The sequence below is a fragment of the Neolamprologus brichardi genome, chromosome 7 (assembly GCF_056152115.1).
Source record: "Neolamprologus brichardi isolate AB-2024 chromosome 7, ASM5615211v1, whole genome shotgun sequence".
In the NCBI taxonomy this organism is placed as follows: Eukaryota; Metazoa; Chordata; class Actinopteri; order Cichliformes; family Cichlidae; genus Neolamprologus; species Neolamprologus brichardi.
This window is the reverse complement of record NC_142110.1, coordinates 67,566,855-67,584,204: the sequence shown is the minus strand read 5'-3', so window position 1 is coordinate 67,584,204 and position 17,350 is coordinate 67,566,855. Positions and strand designations below refer to the sequence as shown.

Here is a 17,350-nt window from a genome sequence, read left to right as displayed (position 1 = left end):
AAATAGACTTCGGTGAACAGCGTTTACAAAGGGGCTATATATGGAATTAAAAAATTATCTGTTTTTTCAAGTATCTTTACAACTCTGTGTTATTGTACTTACATTATAACCAATCCGGTCCTTTATCCCCACTTTAAATATTTTTACAGAACTATTGTAATATTTGAGCCATTTCTGCTGTCCAACTACTTCTTACAAAATACATTTTTAATGTTAATTAGATTTTTTTAACGGCATAAATAAAGGTTATATAAAAGTCATTATAGCAATTTAAATACGAGCAATCAGTTTTTGGCAAATACCGGAAATCAGTTTTTGGCAGACAATCACTTTTTGGCACAACACCGGCTATTGCAGTTAATAATTCAACAGCTTCTTGCCATTTTTTGTTTCTTTTTATCGCTGTGTAACTGAGTTCAATTGAAAGCTTGCCTGCGCTAGTACCTCTTGCCACAAGTTCCCAGAATCCTTTGCGGTTTTACCCCTGAATGACGTCGCATTTTTGGTGGGCCGGTCTCTAGTCAAAATGCCCGGGCCGATTTTTTGTCCCAGTCCAGCCCTGTCTGTGTGTTGTAAACTCATTGTTTGTTCAATAAAGTTCTTGTTTAAAAAAAATGTATCCCGTATCGCAATATTTTGGAATAAAAGGTTTATAGGATGTACTTAAAATAGATAAGAACAATCGACTTTGACAGCAAAAACTAAATTGTGTTTTTGTTACTATTGATGCTGCTGAGAAATAAACATGGTCCTGGGTTTGTTCAAAAATCCCTTCAGCTTGTTCGTGGACAAAAATGTCAGATTAGGTCTGTATTTTTATTAGTTTTATGGGTTTTTTGATACTTTTTCTGCATAAAGTTTTTTTTCACAAATATAAAATAGTCATTACGTTTTACATTTTTAACCCTTAAGACAACATTTTGTTGGTACAATATGCTTGTTGGAAGAAAACCTCAAAACTCCCCATTTCATATATTAGCAGTGCTACTTGTGTTATTAATAGTAGAGTCTGGGACATGTAATTGATTACCATCAACATTGATTATTATGTATTGTTATTTTTGGGCAAGGAGAGCAAAAAAGATAAAACTCCCTCTCAGCTTGTTCATGACCACAAATGGCCACCTTTTGTTTACGTTCACAAAATGCTACAAGATTAATATTTATAAGTTGACTCTTTAAATTAGCACCAGTCCTTGTCATCAAAACTAAAACTTTATCTAAATTCATTTTTTAACCCTTTAAATGCCAGTTAGATTATATATTACCAGTAACTTTTCAGATAAAAAGGTGATAGAGTTCAAATGTTTTCACCATCTCATTGATGAAACTAACTTTTTTTCATCTCAGCATCGGGGAGAAGGCTGTTAATTGTTAAGGTCACTAGTGTGCGCCCCATTTCTTTGAGGATCACTCTTCAGTTGTAGGTTTTAGAGGACTCCTACTACTGTGAAGTGATTTTATGGGACAAAGGCATTGTTTTCCACATCATCCAGGAGATTGTAGAACAGAGCAGTGATGCCCTTCTTGCCAGAAAATAAGTGATCTGGAAGCTGTTAGGCTTACTTACAGCAGCAGCCCTTTCTGCAGCTGCATGAACTCCAGGACACATTTACGAACGGTGTTTGTTGCTGTTTGTGTTGCAGCTTTGATTTTTCTCTTTTCTTTTTTAAGAGTTAATATTTCAGCTATGGTATCTTGAAAAGTACAAGAGTAAAAGTGCTTTTAGCAGGTGCTTCAAAGCTAAGTTTGACTGGGAAACTCAAAGCTCAATAGTGCATCCACAGAAATTCACTGCAGCCTGTGTAGTATTTGATGTGTCATAATCTATTCCAGTCTGTCTTGCAAATACATATTTGTGCTGCAATGTCATGCACAAACACAAACTATGAGATCCTTAAAATCAAACTTGCATTAGTGATGCACCGATACCGATACTGGTATCGGTATCGGGGCCGATACTGTAAAATGTGTGTGTACTCATACTCGTAAAAGTTAACCGATACCATGAACCGAAACTAACTTATTTCATTAATCAGAGGGTGGCTTGTCATTTCTGTTGTAGTTTTTTAGATTGGCCACTAGGGGGACATCCCGCGCTAAACAAGCACAGGGTTAGGCGAGTGAGACTGGCGGCTCCAGATAAAAAAGAGAAACTGGAGGCTGCTGTAGCTAGGCTAAACAAAATGTCAGCAGTGTGGAACAGCCAACTTTAACTCAGGTTTGGGAAAAGCGATGAAAAATGTCAAGAGAAAATCCACGGGCAGTTAAAATAACAGAGGCTCTGACTCATTTTATTGCTCTGGATGACCAGCCAATGCCGGTCGTGGAAAACATAGGATTGCACCGTCTTCTCAGCATACTCGAGCTGCGATATGAAATTCCCAACCGCCCACACATCAGGGAGATAATGGTGCCAAAACTTTCTAAAGAGGTAAAGACAAGCAGTGTGTGCGCGATGTCAGTCCTTGATTTAACGGCACAGTGGACTGATGATCCACGGGCAGATGAGGAGTTCGTCAATGCCAAATACTTTCGTTATTTTGTTTGTTTGTTTACAATATGGACACTCTGCAATAATTTAAAAGTTTATTTTATTCTCAAACCTAATTTGTATTTATTTTATTCCAAACAGAAGTGTTTATTTATTATTCTGAAAGCTCGAGACAGTGCCAATAGTTCAGTGATATTTTGTTAAATTACAATGTGGAGACTCTGCAATAATTTAACAGAAGTGCTTATTTTTCACTTGAAATTTTTTTGTGGTCATTTTTATTAAGATTTTATTTTTTATCGGCAGAGAATAAAATAAAACCTGTCTTCCAATTCATTGCATTTGTGTGTGTGTGTGGTAGAAGTATGGGTTTTTGTACTCTGTATCGGCAAGTACTCAGATCCAAGTATCGGTATTGTATCGGTTTGAAAAAATTGGTATCGTTGCATCCCTAACTTGCATGATTACATGAAATTGCTTGTTTGGCCAAAAATGTGTAACTGATGTAATTTGGTTTAAAAAACAAACAAACAAACAAAAAAACCCTACAATTTTCATGTGCTGAGTTTACAATGAAAGTAATTTTACCTAAAGTGTCAATAACAGGGAATTTAAAAATGTTGTTATAATGGGTCAGTTGGCCAAAAGTTGCCATGATAGAGCCAAGAGGAACAATAGGATTCTTAGTGTATATATTTTTTATGTATTTAAGAAGCTGAAGTTGAACTTTATAAACGTTAAAAACAAAATCTAGACTGTTGGGAAGTTTAATTCCATTTGCATTAACACAGCAAAAATGGTCAAAAAAAGAAAAGTGAGGTGGCTACAAATGGCCAGCATAGAGTCCAGAGGGTTAATGTGTAAAATGTATAAAAATATTATTGATTACAAGGTAATACATTACTGTTAATAGCAACAAGCTTTTTATTTTGAAGTATGGACATGGAAACCAGTGAACAACATTTTGAAATAATTTTAATTGGATTTTGTACACAGAAAAAAAAAACAAGACATAAAGAAACCAAACAGCCAGCGCCTTCATCTGTCCATTACATGTAGAGCTGGGCGATATGTATTGCGAAATTACGGAGCCCCGCAGGGGACATGGGAGAAAAAAAAATTAAGACGGACTTTTGCGAGATCTCGCAAAACTAACTTGGGATCTCGCAAAAGTTTTGCGAGATCTCGCAAAACAAACTCGGGATCTCGCAAAACAAACTCGGGATCTCGCAAAAGTTTTGCGAGATCTCGCAAACGTTTTAGCCGCATTCTTCGGACGCTGGTTCGAAGCCGACCGGGAGGTCGAGGCACGATGTGCCGGGAAAGCGGTGTTCCTCCCGGCTGTAGTAGGTCTCGACCTCCCGATAGCTCGAAGCTAACGGGAGGTCTCGACCTCCCGTTAGCTTCAAGCTAATGGGAAGAATGCGGCTAAAACTTTTGCGAGATCTCGCAAAAGTTTTGCGAGATTTCGCAAAAGTTTTGCGAGATCCCGAGTTTGTTTTGCGAGATCTCGCAAAAGTTTTGCGAGATCCCGAGTTAGTTTTGCGAGATCTCGCAAAAGTCCGTCTTAATTTTTTTTTCTCCCATGTCCCCTGCGGGGCTCCGTACGAAATAACTTTTTCTCGATAGAAAAATTAAACTATTGCGATAGACCTCATCTCTCTTGTCCTCTTAAAAAAAAAGAAGAACAGCCAATCCAAATTAAGTAGTGCAGAGCCGAACCAATCACAGCCGCAGCGTCACGTCACGTGACTTGTTACGTACAGCACAAGTACCAAGCCGCATATGTGTATTTGTTTGGGAAGCAGCCAGCCGCCGTGCCGCCCGGGTAATGGAGGAAATGAGTGCGCCGACTAGAGAAAAACCAACCGAGAGCGTGAGCGAAGGTTACCGAAGAGAAAACAGATGATGGTTCCAATGATGGAGAGATTGTCGAATGGAAGAGCCACAGAAGTTCTGTAGTGTGAAGGTATTTCAGCTATTTCAAGTCTGACAAAAACAGAGTAGCCGCTGTAAATGTGCCGAAAGCAAGTCTGGAAATACAATAAAGCGGTGCATGCTCAATCTCTGACTGGAAGCACTAATTCGTCATTCGGCTTTTGTCAGACTAAAGTAACTGTTAAAACTGTTTGAAAAGCTCAGCTATACAACAAGGAGAGATCGAGAATTTCCTTTTAGTTCTCAGTTTATTTGATATTGACAAAAGTTAGTCAATGTTGTCTGTTCTTCTGTAAAACAAACTAAGATTTATTTTTAGAATTAATATTTTGTTTCTAAGTGGAATTGACAATTTAGTAGTTTTGTTTGTTCTGTTTTGAAACGTAAACGCTTTAGCGGCTGCCTTTTGTGTAGTTTGCGATATTTGCCTTTATTTATCTGAAAAAGTCTCATGTTCCTTAAGTACATCTACCCCGTTGAACTTCAAATCAAAACAAACTGCTGATTATTTCACATTTCACTTGTGAGCAACGGCACATTTAAATCTTACAAATATAGTTATTTGGCTTATATCGTGATATATATCGTTATCGCCTGAAATGGAAAAAAAAACAAAAAACACATCGTGATATAAAAAAAATCTCATATCGCCCAGCTCTAATTACATGTCAAACATCGCATTGACCCATAGTCAGCACATGCTTTTAAAAAGAGCTCCATGTCCTTTGCAAACTGAAAAACAAAGAGGAAGAGGTCCCTTGTTCTAGTGTCTCCTTCCTCCGACATGTCTCTTAAAGCATCCACACAATTACATGGTTACTGACACGTGACTCACTGTTAAAATAACTGTCCTGCATCAGAGAATAGCTAAGTTTTATCCCCGTTTGCCCGACACAGGAGCCAGCAGTTGTTGAAGATCTGCCTCCTGCTGTGCAGCGGGTTGTTCAAAATAAGGCACTTTTCTGTGGACACGTAACAATGCCAAAATATCTGTCCTTAAATAAAGAGGACCAGCAGAGGGTTAAGGCATCCACACTATTGTTTTCCTGTTTCTCTTTATTCTTTATACTTTATTATTATTCTAGTTGCCACTTTTTGTACGTTTTTTAGGACTTAACTACTTCCACAATTTTCAGCCGATTTTCACCGTTCAAAATTTAAACTATTCTGCTATTTCTGCTAATTTCGGCTATGACTTTTGCTATTTTTTGCTATTATACTTTTTAAAATATTAAGCTTTTTTCCTTTAATTTGTCCCATTGAAATGAATGGAAAACTTCCAAAATTCTGCTAAAACTTGCTTGTTTTTGAAACTTAACTACTTCCTCATACTTTCACCTAGAACAACCATTCAAACTTTAAAATGTTCACAAATTATTGGGCTATTCATGTATGATTCAGCTTTTTCATATCTGTTACTGTTTTCATCTTATCCCTCTTCAAGTTTTGAGTTTCATCTTTGTGATTTTTCACAAAATACATGGGTTGTTATGGTTGCTATGCAGTTGGTTCTAAGTGAGCCACTGTAAGTTTCGCAGTCTTCTCTTCATGTCCGAACAACTTCTTGCTACTTGCTCAATTTTCACTCAACTCCCACAAAACAAATCAAAGGCACTCAGAGACCCTTTGGTGGAATGTCAGTTTTAGCTGTTGGAGATTTTTACCAGCTGCCACCAGTGCGACAGTCTAAACCTCTGTGTTTATGATCCAGAACAGATTGACCTATGGCAGGAACATTTTCAGATGATCACTCTAACCGAGATCATGCGTCAGAAAGATGATGTGGCCTTTGCAGAGATGTTGAACAGGATTAGAGTCAAAGAAAAGACAGATGAGCTTTCTCAGTGTGACAGAGATTTGTTGTCACAGGCTGTGACTGCACCAGAAGAATGTCCAACTGAGGTCTTACACATTTATGCCACCAACAAGAATGTGGAATCTCATAACACAGATACCCTGAAGAAGCTTCATTCAAACATCATAATCATCACTGCAGACGATTTCCAGAAGGATAAACGTACAGGCAGAATGGCACGAAGAGACAAACCATTTACAGGTGGGCGAAATGATTTACCTGACACTCTGAACGTTGCTGAAGGAGCTCGAGTGATGCCGACCAGAAACTTGGACACACTAAAAGGTTTGGTCAACGGTGCTTTTGGTATACTGATAAAGGTGGTGAGATCTGAAAATGATGGACACATAATTAAACTGGGCCTCAGAATGGACAACCGGCAGCCTATGAGACACAACCGCAGTTCTAATGCAGCCTCTGATGATCTGGTTTACATTGAGAGAGCAGAGGAGAGTCTGAAGTTTAAAGGAGCGGTACGCAGACAGTTTTCCTGTAAAGCTAGCATTCGCCACACTTACAACACAGACAGCTGTAGTTTCAATGAAGAACATTTTTGAACCAGGTATGGCTTATGTTGCTCTCAGCAGGGTGACGTCTCTCAGTGGACTCTATTTACAGGACTTGGATGAGAAAAAGATTTACGCCAATCCCGAGGTAACTGCAGCGCTCCAAACCATGAGACAAGCCAGCGTTGAGGAAATGATGCCTCTTCTTCAGGTCAGAGAAACCTGACACTCTTACACTGATCCATCACAATACGGAGGGTTTGCCATCTCACATCAGCGACATCAAGAGTCATCATGAAATGTGTTTAGCAGATGTTTTGTGTCTCACAGAGTCTCACCTCCAAGGCTCCTTTGTTGCAGATAGTCTTCATTTGGACGGCTACACCATGTTCAAACGCAACAGACATGTGTCCTACACAAACTTTCCTCACATGGCCAGCAGAAGTGGTGGTGGAGTTGTTGTGTATTTGAGGAATCATTTTCAGGTTCAGGTAAAACAGTATCTGCATAATGTCACTGATCTTGAGTTTTTAGTGTTGAAGGTTCAGGCTCCATTCCCTGCGCTCATTGCAGTTGTGTACAGACCCCCTGACTACAGTTTGACACCGTTCATGAAAAACCTGGTAAGTCTTTTAGATTCACTTGAAATAATGGACTGTCACCCAATAATTGTGTGTGGAGATTTTAATGAGAACCAGTTACAGAGTGGAAGAAAACAGATTCTGGAGCAGTTTCAGTCGAGAGGGTATTCACAGCTGATCACTTCTGCCACTACAGACAAGAACACCCTGCTTGACCTCATTTTTATTTCTCAGCCACAGAAAAGCCTCCATTCAGGTGTCCTGAGAACATATTACAGTTACCACAACCCTGTGTTTTGTGTCCTGTCCTCAAGCCAATCATGAAGTCGTGTGGTGAGTTTTGAAACAATTACAGATCATGTTTGTTACAGAGTTTACTGATTGTAGAGTATGAAAAAGATTTTTCATTGAAAAAAGTGTCTTCCCAACTCTGTCTGTAAGAAGACCCTTTCTTATTGCAATGTTATTAATCATTTCACCAAATCATGGCTGAAATTCATGCAGAGCCGGGAGATCTGCTTTCTGTTATCATGCACCTCAGATCTGAAATATGCTGCAAAAAGTATTAAACTGACATCATTTATTTTTTATTCTCATGTCTTAAATGACTAAATCTACTAATGCATTTTTTTATGGATGTTAATTGTCATCTCCTTTTTTAATACTTTTTTTACTTTGACGTTTGTATCTCAACAAACAAGATCTTCTCCTCCAAGGGCTTTCAAATATGAAATAGTAAATAAATAAATTCCAGATAAATGCAAGTATTTATTATGGGTCACATGAATAAATACAGACAATTATATTTTCTTGATTATAGTAAATTTTGTAGAATCAAATGTTTTTGGGATGAATGAGGTTTTGCTTATCATGTTTTACAGGTAAAAATTTTTCTATCTCAAATCTTTAGGCTACCAGAAATGTCTATGATGATACATTATGTAGAGAAAAAACATTAGTACAGCTTACAGAATATGTATAAAAACTGATTTAGAAGTACATGGAAAGTTTCTGCATCCATTTTCTGACTTGGCCTTTATCCGGGTGGGTTTGGGTGGATAAAGGCCAAGTCAGAATTCTCTGAGCAGCTGGAAAAAGCTGCTAATAAACAAAGACATCAGAAAGCGGGGGCTTTAGGTGTAGCCCCCGCTTTCTGACGCACTAATTAGATTTAGTAACTGACACCCCATACCAGCATTACATAGACATTTGGGGGCTGAGATGGGTGGGTGGTGTTAAAAGCACTTTATGTTTTGTAGATGTATTTTTTTCAGACAGGGCACACACAGTCCTGTTTCCTTTGTGGGAAAACCTTCAAACTTCACCATCCTCAGCTGAAACAACATCTTAACACCATCTTCATGAACTGCTGAGCCAAACCTGATCCATCAGTGCTGGACTGCACAGATAACTACATGCCACACAGAGACTGCTGTTTTATGAACTGCCATACCAGTGTGTCTTCAATGGAGAAGATGACACACCCATCACCTGACCTCCTGCCTGATCTGGAGACCATCATCATGCTGCCACACTGCACACCTCTGAGACCATCAATTATGACTGATACTGAGGAAACTGTACTTCCTGTCAGAGATGCTCAGTGATCCTCAGAGCAGAGAGAGGTATGATTCTTTATCTTTGATAAAATGTCAGTGTTTTTAATTCAATTAATTAATTTAAATCCTGTTTATTGCACAAATAATTTCACACTCAAATGATTATACTTGTTGACACTTTTTGAGTTTTAATTCACATTATGGATTACAAATCTATGCTTTTTCTACTCTGTCTCTCTGTGCAGGTACTGCTGTCTTCTGAGTTCTTCAGTGTCCCAACTGAGACATTCAAACCTCACTGCAGAGCTCATGTCTTTCCTCACCATCATGTGAGTGTGAGATTGCTCTGGATTCTGGTTATGTGGCCTGCAGCACCTATAAGGTATTTCAACATTGTTCATTGTATAACTTATTTGTAGTTTTTAGGCCTTAACACAAATAAAATGTTCATTTTTGTGTATTTTTTAGAACAAGCTCGTCCTGCATGCCTGCATTCCAGCTTCTTAGACTTTACACAAGTGGACAGAGTATCAGTGTTTGACCGCTCTTATAGACACCGACTTCTGTCAACTCACTGCTACTGATCTGGCACCTCACTCCAGGAAGACAGGGCTGCAAGCCTGTCATCGTTTCCAGTGTGGCTTTGTATTCTTGGGGTAGCATCAGATTTTTCCCACAAATATTCAAAGGTAACACTTATTTTGAGCTTATTTATTAAATCAAAAGTCTTCCATTGTGTAAATTATACTTGATATGTTTTTGTCTTCTTTTAGATTTAGATGCAGTGATCGGATGTGCTGCAGCTTTGTTAACTGTTTGGAAAACATCTGTTTGTGATGGTATTTAAAATTACGCTTTAAGGTGACAGTTTCCATGTAATTTCAGTCCTTTTTCTAAACAAAAACATTTTTTAATTAACATATTTTTTATTTGTTTTACCAGCACATCATTGGTCAAAGTTAAAAAGAGCCACATGTTACACCAACAATGAATTTTTGACTCGGTTTGTGTCTCCAGATTTAACAAACAATATCAGACCTATGAAATAAGTAATTGCACCATTTTTGGATAAATGTGCAATTATATTGTGCAATGTGCAATTATAATTATATGTTTTGTATTTTCAATTGTTGAATAACTATGTTGTAGAACAAACCCAATCTGTTTAACCAAACAACATAACTTGTTTGGTTAAATAGTGGATTTGTATAATTTTAGTCTATAAGTATAGCAAGCTGAATTCATACAAACACACAGCTCTAAATCTTGAATTGTAGGATGCACAATAATGATCATTTAATTATTATGGACATTTAAATCAGAATCTATTGAACCATTACACGTCTTCTTTATAGAGATTACACAACCTCAAAATGTGAAAAAACAAGAGTGTTTAAGAGGATAAATAAAGACAGCTCAAAGTGTGTTCGTATGAATACTGCCTTAGTATGGGGTGTCAGTAAGTACATGAGTATAGAATAGGTGTAACAGTGGTTTTCCACATCTGTGCTTAGACTGCTAATAATGGGTCAGACATATAGTTTGACCCATTAAGTCTATTTGAAAAGTTTATGAAGTTCATGAAGATCACATCCAGTCATATGTGTTTCTGTTTATCATTTTATGAGGTCACACAGCTGACATGAGTTTTGATCACAGTAGAACCATAACATTTATGTTAATGAGTCTACTGTTTACAGCTACTTTATGATAAATTTCATCCTTGTCACAGCACTATGTGAAAAGCTGTAAGAGGTAAAGTTAACCCAATTAATACCTGATCATAAATCACTCTCTAACACAGGGCAGTGATTATTTTTCAATGTAATTTATTCCACAGCAATGTTCTTTATTTGATCCCTGTTTCTTTAAATATGTGCATCAATTGTTCAGCTGTGTGACTCTCCATACCTGAAATATATCACAATGTGAACTTCATTTCAACAATATTCTGTAGTTTATCATCAAATCAGGAAAGCTAAACTAAAACTAAACTAAATGAAAAAAAGAAGCTCTTGGGAGTTGTAATTAAGTAGTTGTAATGTTGTTTATCCTTGCAATACGGGATGTGCACAAAACTCCAGCAAATCAGAGAATATATTTTGTCTCTCATTTCCTGTTTATATATGTATATATTTTTGCAGTTAATAGCCTATCATGTGTCTGCGCATCTTAGGGCCATAAATGTAAACATGGCAAACAAGGATGTATTCACAATTCCAACGGATGCTTCAATTGTTTGTATAGATTTTAGATTAATTTGTAATGTAATTAATGTAAATTAATGTAACTATGTAAAAATCGTGTTTCTGTTCTGTGTCCTGTTCTGTTTGTATATGTGTGTGTGTGTGTGTGTGTTTTCTTTTTTTTGTGCTGCTGATACAACCAAATTTCCCCTTGTGGGACAATTAAAGGATTATTCTATTCTATTCTATTCTCATTGATATCATGTCCACCCAGAAATCTCAAGTTCATCATTTTGCTCTTCCACAATTATTTGAATAAAAAATTAAAAGAGCAGGAATGTTAAAATGAATAATGAAAGGAATTTTTTGGGTTTTTTCAAAAGGTAAAAATCAAATATTGTTGATAGACCTGCCCCCCTTTATTATGTACAAAATACAACATTAAGCCTTGATCTCTTCTGTTATTCTTCTTTAAAAAAAACCAAACATTTATAGCCTTCCCGTGTTCAAAACATTTTAAACAAACACACACACACACACACACACACACACACACATATATATATATATATTAGTAACAAGGGGGCAAAGGGGGGGTTTGCAGTTTGCTTTTGTCTTCCACAGTACAGCAGTTGCACCAGTGTAGAGTAGTAGGTCAGAAGGCTGTCAATGGTGGAACGGTAGGTGTTAAGTAGAAGTATTTGAGTTATTTGGGCCTGACACAGCTTCCTGAGAAAATGCAACCTTTGTTGTGCTTTCCCTACCTGGTGGGAAATGTTTGTGGACCTGGTAAAGTTGGCCAAGATGTGGGCCCTGAGAAACTTATAGCTTTCTACCCTTTCTACCTCCTCATCAAGGTAAAGTGCTCAGATCACCTTGTTCTCCTGAAGTCGATTACCATCTCCTTTCCTTGGTCTTGACTGTGTTCAGATGTAGGATGTTGTTGTCACACAAAGAATGTTTTAGTAACCATACTTTCAGCTTCATTTAATAGACACAAGACTGCTTTATGTATTTCCAGCTATTTATTTGATTTATTAGATTTTTCAATCTTTTTTTCAATCAAGCTAAAGTTAAAACAGTTAACTATGGTACATTGCTAGATTCTAATGAACAGTCTCTACTTGATAATAAAAACAAACAGAATAATTATTTTATATACCTGTGTATATAAATTTACACAAAGGTCTTCATCTTAATATATACTTTATAATAAAAATAAAAGCAGATACAATGGAAACTGGCAAAATTACCCTGAATTGGGCATAATGAACACCAACTAGAATTTGTAAACTGGCAAACTTTTCATTTATGTTGCTGTCACTTAAGTATTTAACAATGTGTGATTAAAAGTTATAAATACATAGAAAAAATGAACTTCATTGTTTTTAATTTATAAAATATAAAATTTTATATTTTTGAGCAAACAAACAAGTAACAAACAAAGGAACTGTACATTTTTTAAACTATTCACAGTGATTTTTTTTAAATCTCCATAATTTGCTTCCCCTTAATTTGAACTTTTACCCTGACCGCTGCCTCCTCAAGTTCATTATCGAATGGTTTCCAGAGCTCACTGTCGATGAAGAGGCTCTGCCCATCATCCAAAAGCACCTCAAGCTGGTTTGGCTTGTCACTCGTGGCGACACCAATGATGAGGACCTCTGCTGTGTCCTCTACTTTTGCCTGTTGACAAAGCATAAGCACATATTTAGCCCTGCAAACATTCCCTTTTTTTATCCAAAAAGAAAATCTATGGTCATCATGTGGTTTCAGTAAGTCACCAAGAAAAAAAACACATTGTGTTTATACGTTTATATGTATGTTACATTATGCATTATATGATGCATGATCAATCATGCAGGTAATTAAATCCCGAAGACGTCTTGGGATTATGTTCATCTGGACATCTATATGTGTGTGTGTGTGTATAAGATAATATGATATATATATAATATTATTTCATATTTTGACCCAGACTGAAAGAATATGTAGTTACATTTCAAAACCTAGTTCTAAACATTTGTTGATAAGACAATGCTGTGAAATATTGGTACAAAGGTTTAGCTTCTTCATACCTCAATCTTTGTAAAAGTAGTGCTGTGCAGCTGTGGCCCATATGCGGTGTGGTTCAGCTTCATGTGGGAGAGGTTAATCTGGTCTCCCACATTAAAACTGTGAATGCCTGCCTCCCTCAGAGGCAGACTGACATGGTATAACCATCCTGAAATCACAAATATGACAGAATTAAAGATTTATTAATTAAATAATCCAAAATCCAGTAACTAGAAAAAGAAAGCCCACAGCCTCATACACTCTGCTCATGTACCAGCAATGTCAAATTTGTCACATTAGTTTAACCAATTTCAATATAAAACTGAAATTGCATCATTACCTCCTTTAGCTGGAGATTTCGCAAGGGAACGTGCTGTTTTCCTGACAGCACGTCCTTTACTGCAGAAAACTGAAAAGTAAATTGAAATAAAATATCAGTAATAGTTAGTGCATTGATATGTGATAGGTTTTTATTTCTTCAGTAGGATTTTTAGATTATATTATTGCTGTTATTAAGTATTATTCATTGAATTTATCAGAAGCAGTTTATTAGGATGTTTTTCATGATTATGAAACAGCTTGAAGGAAATCTTTCTACAAACAATACATTTGTAACTTAGTTGGATTCTTAAGTGACAGCAACATAAATGAAAAGTTTGCCAGTTTACAAATTCTAGTTGGTGTCCATTATGCCCAATTCAGGGTAATTTTGCCAGTTTCCATTGTATCTGCTTCTATTTTTATTATAAAGTATATATTAAGATGAAGACCTTTGTATAAATTTATATACACAGGTATATAAAATAATTATTCTGTTTGTTTTTATTATCAAGTAGAGACTGTTCATTAGAATCTAGCCCTTACAATACAAATGTATGTAGACACAATGCAAATTGGCTGCATAAATACCAGAAACGGTCTTAGGAAAATATTTGTAAAAAATTGTGCTTAACAATCTTAAGAGAATTTAGTCTCTGCTTGACAGCAAAAATTATTTTAAACTGTAAAAAATACACGCAGTAATGGGTTATTTGGAAACCTAAAGCCATGTAAATTCTGATGGAACCACAAATACTTACCTCCACCACCTCCCCTTGGACTGTGATGAGCCCGCCATTTGTGGAGCTCATCTTCAGCGGTGTGAGTGGAGCAGGAGGATGGAGAAGATGCTCTGCTTCTGTGAAACGATCTTCACTCACAGTTAGGGTGGGTGCCCTAAAAAATTGTGTTCGCGCAGTTATATTTATATTGTATGGTGGGGCCGTGCCCCTGAGTTCGTGCCCTCTCATTACGTAACACCCCCCCCTGCTGGATTTTAGAGGAAAACTCCTCGAATATAGTGACCTTGGTCACTGTCTGGCCATCTGTGATGGCTGCCACTATGTTCTTTTTGGTAATCAGGGGTTTAGCTGTCCCATTGTTGAAATCCCAGCTGGTGACCCTCAGCTGGTCGCATGATCTTAACACTTTAAAGTGCAGTGGGGGTGGCCGGAAATATGGCGTCTCAGGGCGAGTGTTAAGAAGCTTCATCAAAGGCATTCTGAAAAAAAGGCAACACAAAAAATATTAAAAAGTTAATACATTTCTGTTACAACCAAGGGTCATATAATATGGTAACACCTGTAGATTTTGTGCAGTCTCTTTGCTTTCTGATGTCAAACAAAACTCAAAAATACCTTTCTGAGGTTCCTGCTTAAAAATGACAGGCCAAAAAACCCAGGCCTGTCTAAAAGTATTTTTCTGATATTAAATACAATGTTGGTTTTAAAATAAAGCTAATAGTTCTAAGAGTTCATTGAATTAATGCAAATATTACAGCAAAGAGAGTTGGTCAAAGTAACTGAAGACTGAACGCATACTCATAGAACCAATGAGATGTTTTTTCTTACCAAATTTTTATTCATTTATTTTTTGTATTTTCTAGCATATAATGTCCTTTGAAAATATGCTGGCAATACACTCCAGAAAATAAGGAATCATCACATGAATATTATCTGTGCAAAGATTGATGCTACTGAAGTGAAACACAGTGAAACAACAGTTTTAGTGAAGACAAAGCTGGGTATTCATAATTTGTGAATACCTTCTTTGGCTCTAAATTTGTGAACAAGAAATTATTTAACTTTATTTAAATGCCTAAAATATTTGTTGTTTGTTGGAGATTCCCCCCCAACACACACACACACACGCGAACGTAATGCACTTGCATAGTTCCTGTGGCTGTGGCTCTTTCTATTGGTCCCCCTTGTTAATCATTTGAGCCAATAGAATGACAGTCAGTCAGTCACAACCTCTGTAACCGCGCAGATAATGGCCTTTTTTTGACGAGTAATGTCTCTGAGGCATTGTGGGAAATGAAGTTATTCAGAATATGGTTTCCATTAGGTTTTTGTTTAAGTCTTTTAGCTTAACTCCTAATGGTTATTCAGTTTTTGTATAGCTTAATTGAGAAAGTGCTAGAAAGTGTTGTTGCCAGGGCAGAGTGCCAGCCTTAAGCAAATTTAGAGACTCACAGCTCAAACTTAACATCTTAAAGTTTATAAAACTGTTATAGATCTTGAAGATTTGTCAAATTCGTTAAGATCTTAATATTTCATATAAAAAATTAGAACTGAAATTATTTTTCATTAATACATTTAGATCTTTTTTCAATTAAATACCCATGAGACAATAAGTTCATCAACTATGACACCCACTAATACATTACTGTCAATAGTAAATGTGAATTTATCGATAATGAATTTCTCTGCAATAGAAACGTAACATAGGAAAAAGAAAGAAAAGTCAGATTAAATTTTGGTACTTTGACAGTCTTTATATTGACAGCAAGTTAAATGGCAAGATCTTGTGTCTTGCCCTATATTGTATTATACATATTATAAAGGTAGTAAAAAAAAAACACTCTCAAAATTCAATACTTACGTTTTATGAAGTTGTTAAGAACAGTAGTCCCTCGAAGTCTCTTAGAAAGATCAAGAAAGATCAAATAAGGTTCCCGCCGGTCTTTAAATTACAACTTGTGATGTAATCTGTTGTCACCCGCCCTGATTGGCTAACTACGATTGTGTTTCGTGATTGGACTGCCTTGTGTTGATTTTATGTTATCACTGTTTTTTTTTGTTTGTTTGTTATTGTTTAACTCGTCTAATTTTAATCATGGAATTATCATTACTATTTTATAAGTCTCAAACGTAAAATTTGAGATTTATAAAATCAGTTATAGGGCTTTGGAGTTGACGTCACGCCGCAATGCATTGTGGGAGCATGCCACCATTTTATCAGGCCATGAATCAAAACAAACACACTCGTTTGGAAGGAAGATACAAACCGTACTTAAAAGCAGCTCAAAACAAAAAGAACTTTATAGACTCAGATTGTGTCGGATGCGAAGAGACGGTACCTGCAAAAAATAGCGTGCATTGGAAACGTGGACCCGTATGAAAAAACGGCAGTGGAGCAGAAACCCCGAAGCCTGATATATTTCCGTACCTGTGGAGTCAGCGCATACACAGCGAACCAGTTTTGCAATTATAAATGTCTGGAGGCGCATATCCGATTAACCAATGGTTGGTTACAAGATTTGGCTATTTTTAGACTCCACGTTGTGAATACGTCGTCATTCAAACAAAGGTAAGTCAGCTTGAGTACTGCCGGTAAAATGCGTTTGATTTCCCTCCGAACATTCAGTTTAGTGCAGCATAAATTCATTCATGAGGGGAAATTACAGTGAGAACATGTTGAGGCTCTGTTAGAATAGAATAGAATAATCCTTTAATTGTCCCACAAGGGGAAATTTGGTTGTAACAGCAGCCAAAAAGACAAATATACAAACAAACAGTTACAGGACACGGAACAGAAACATACACAATTTTTCTTACATATTTACATTAAGGACAATGGTTACTATAAACAGAGAGTACTGTACAGTTATTATATTAAATAAAAATAATTACAGGTAAGAGGCAAACCAGGTTGTAGTGCGAATTGGTTAATTAACTAACTTATTGCAGTTACAGCATTGATGTAAACATCTATGTTTGTTGGGAGTTTGAGTGCCATCAGCTAGCCCTCTTTGTACCTGGTGGATGTCACAGGCCTCTGCCTCTGAATTATTGTATAGCCATTGTGTGTAAGACTGCCTCTCTATGTGCTTTAGTGCAGACAGAGCAGAGGTTC

At 36.7% G+C, this 17,350-nt stretch overlaps 1 long non-coding RNA gene across 1 annotated transcript; it reads left to right on the top strand.

Annotated features, from left to right (window-relative positions):
- Positions 1 to 8,926: 8,926 nt before the first annotated feature.
- LOC148102330 (uncharacterized) lies at positions 8,927 to 9,601 on the top strand. Its single transcript, XR_015719376.1, has 3 exons — positions 8,927 to 8,999; positions 9,179 to 9,315; positions 9,402 to 9,601. It is a non-coding gene; the product is annotated as an uncharacterized LOC148102330 (long non-coding RNA).
- The last annotated feature ends 7,749 nt before the right edge of the window (positions 9,602 to 17,350 follow it).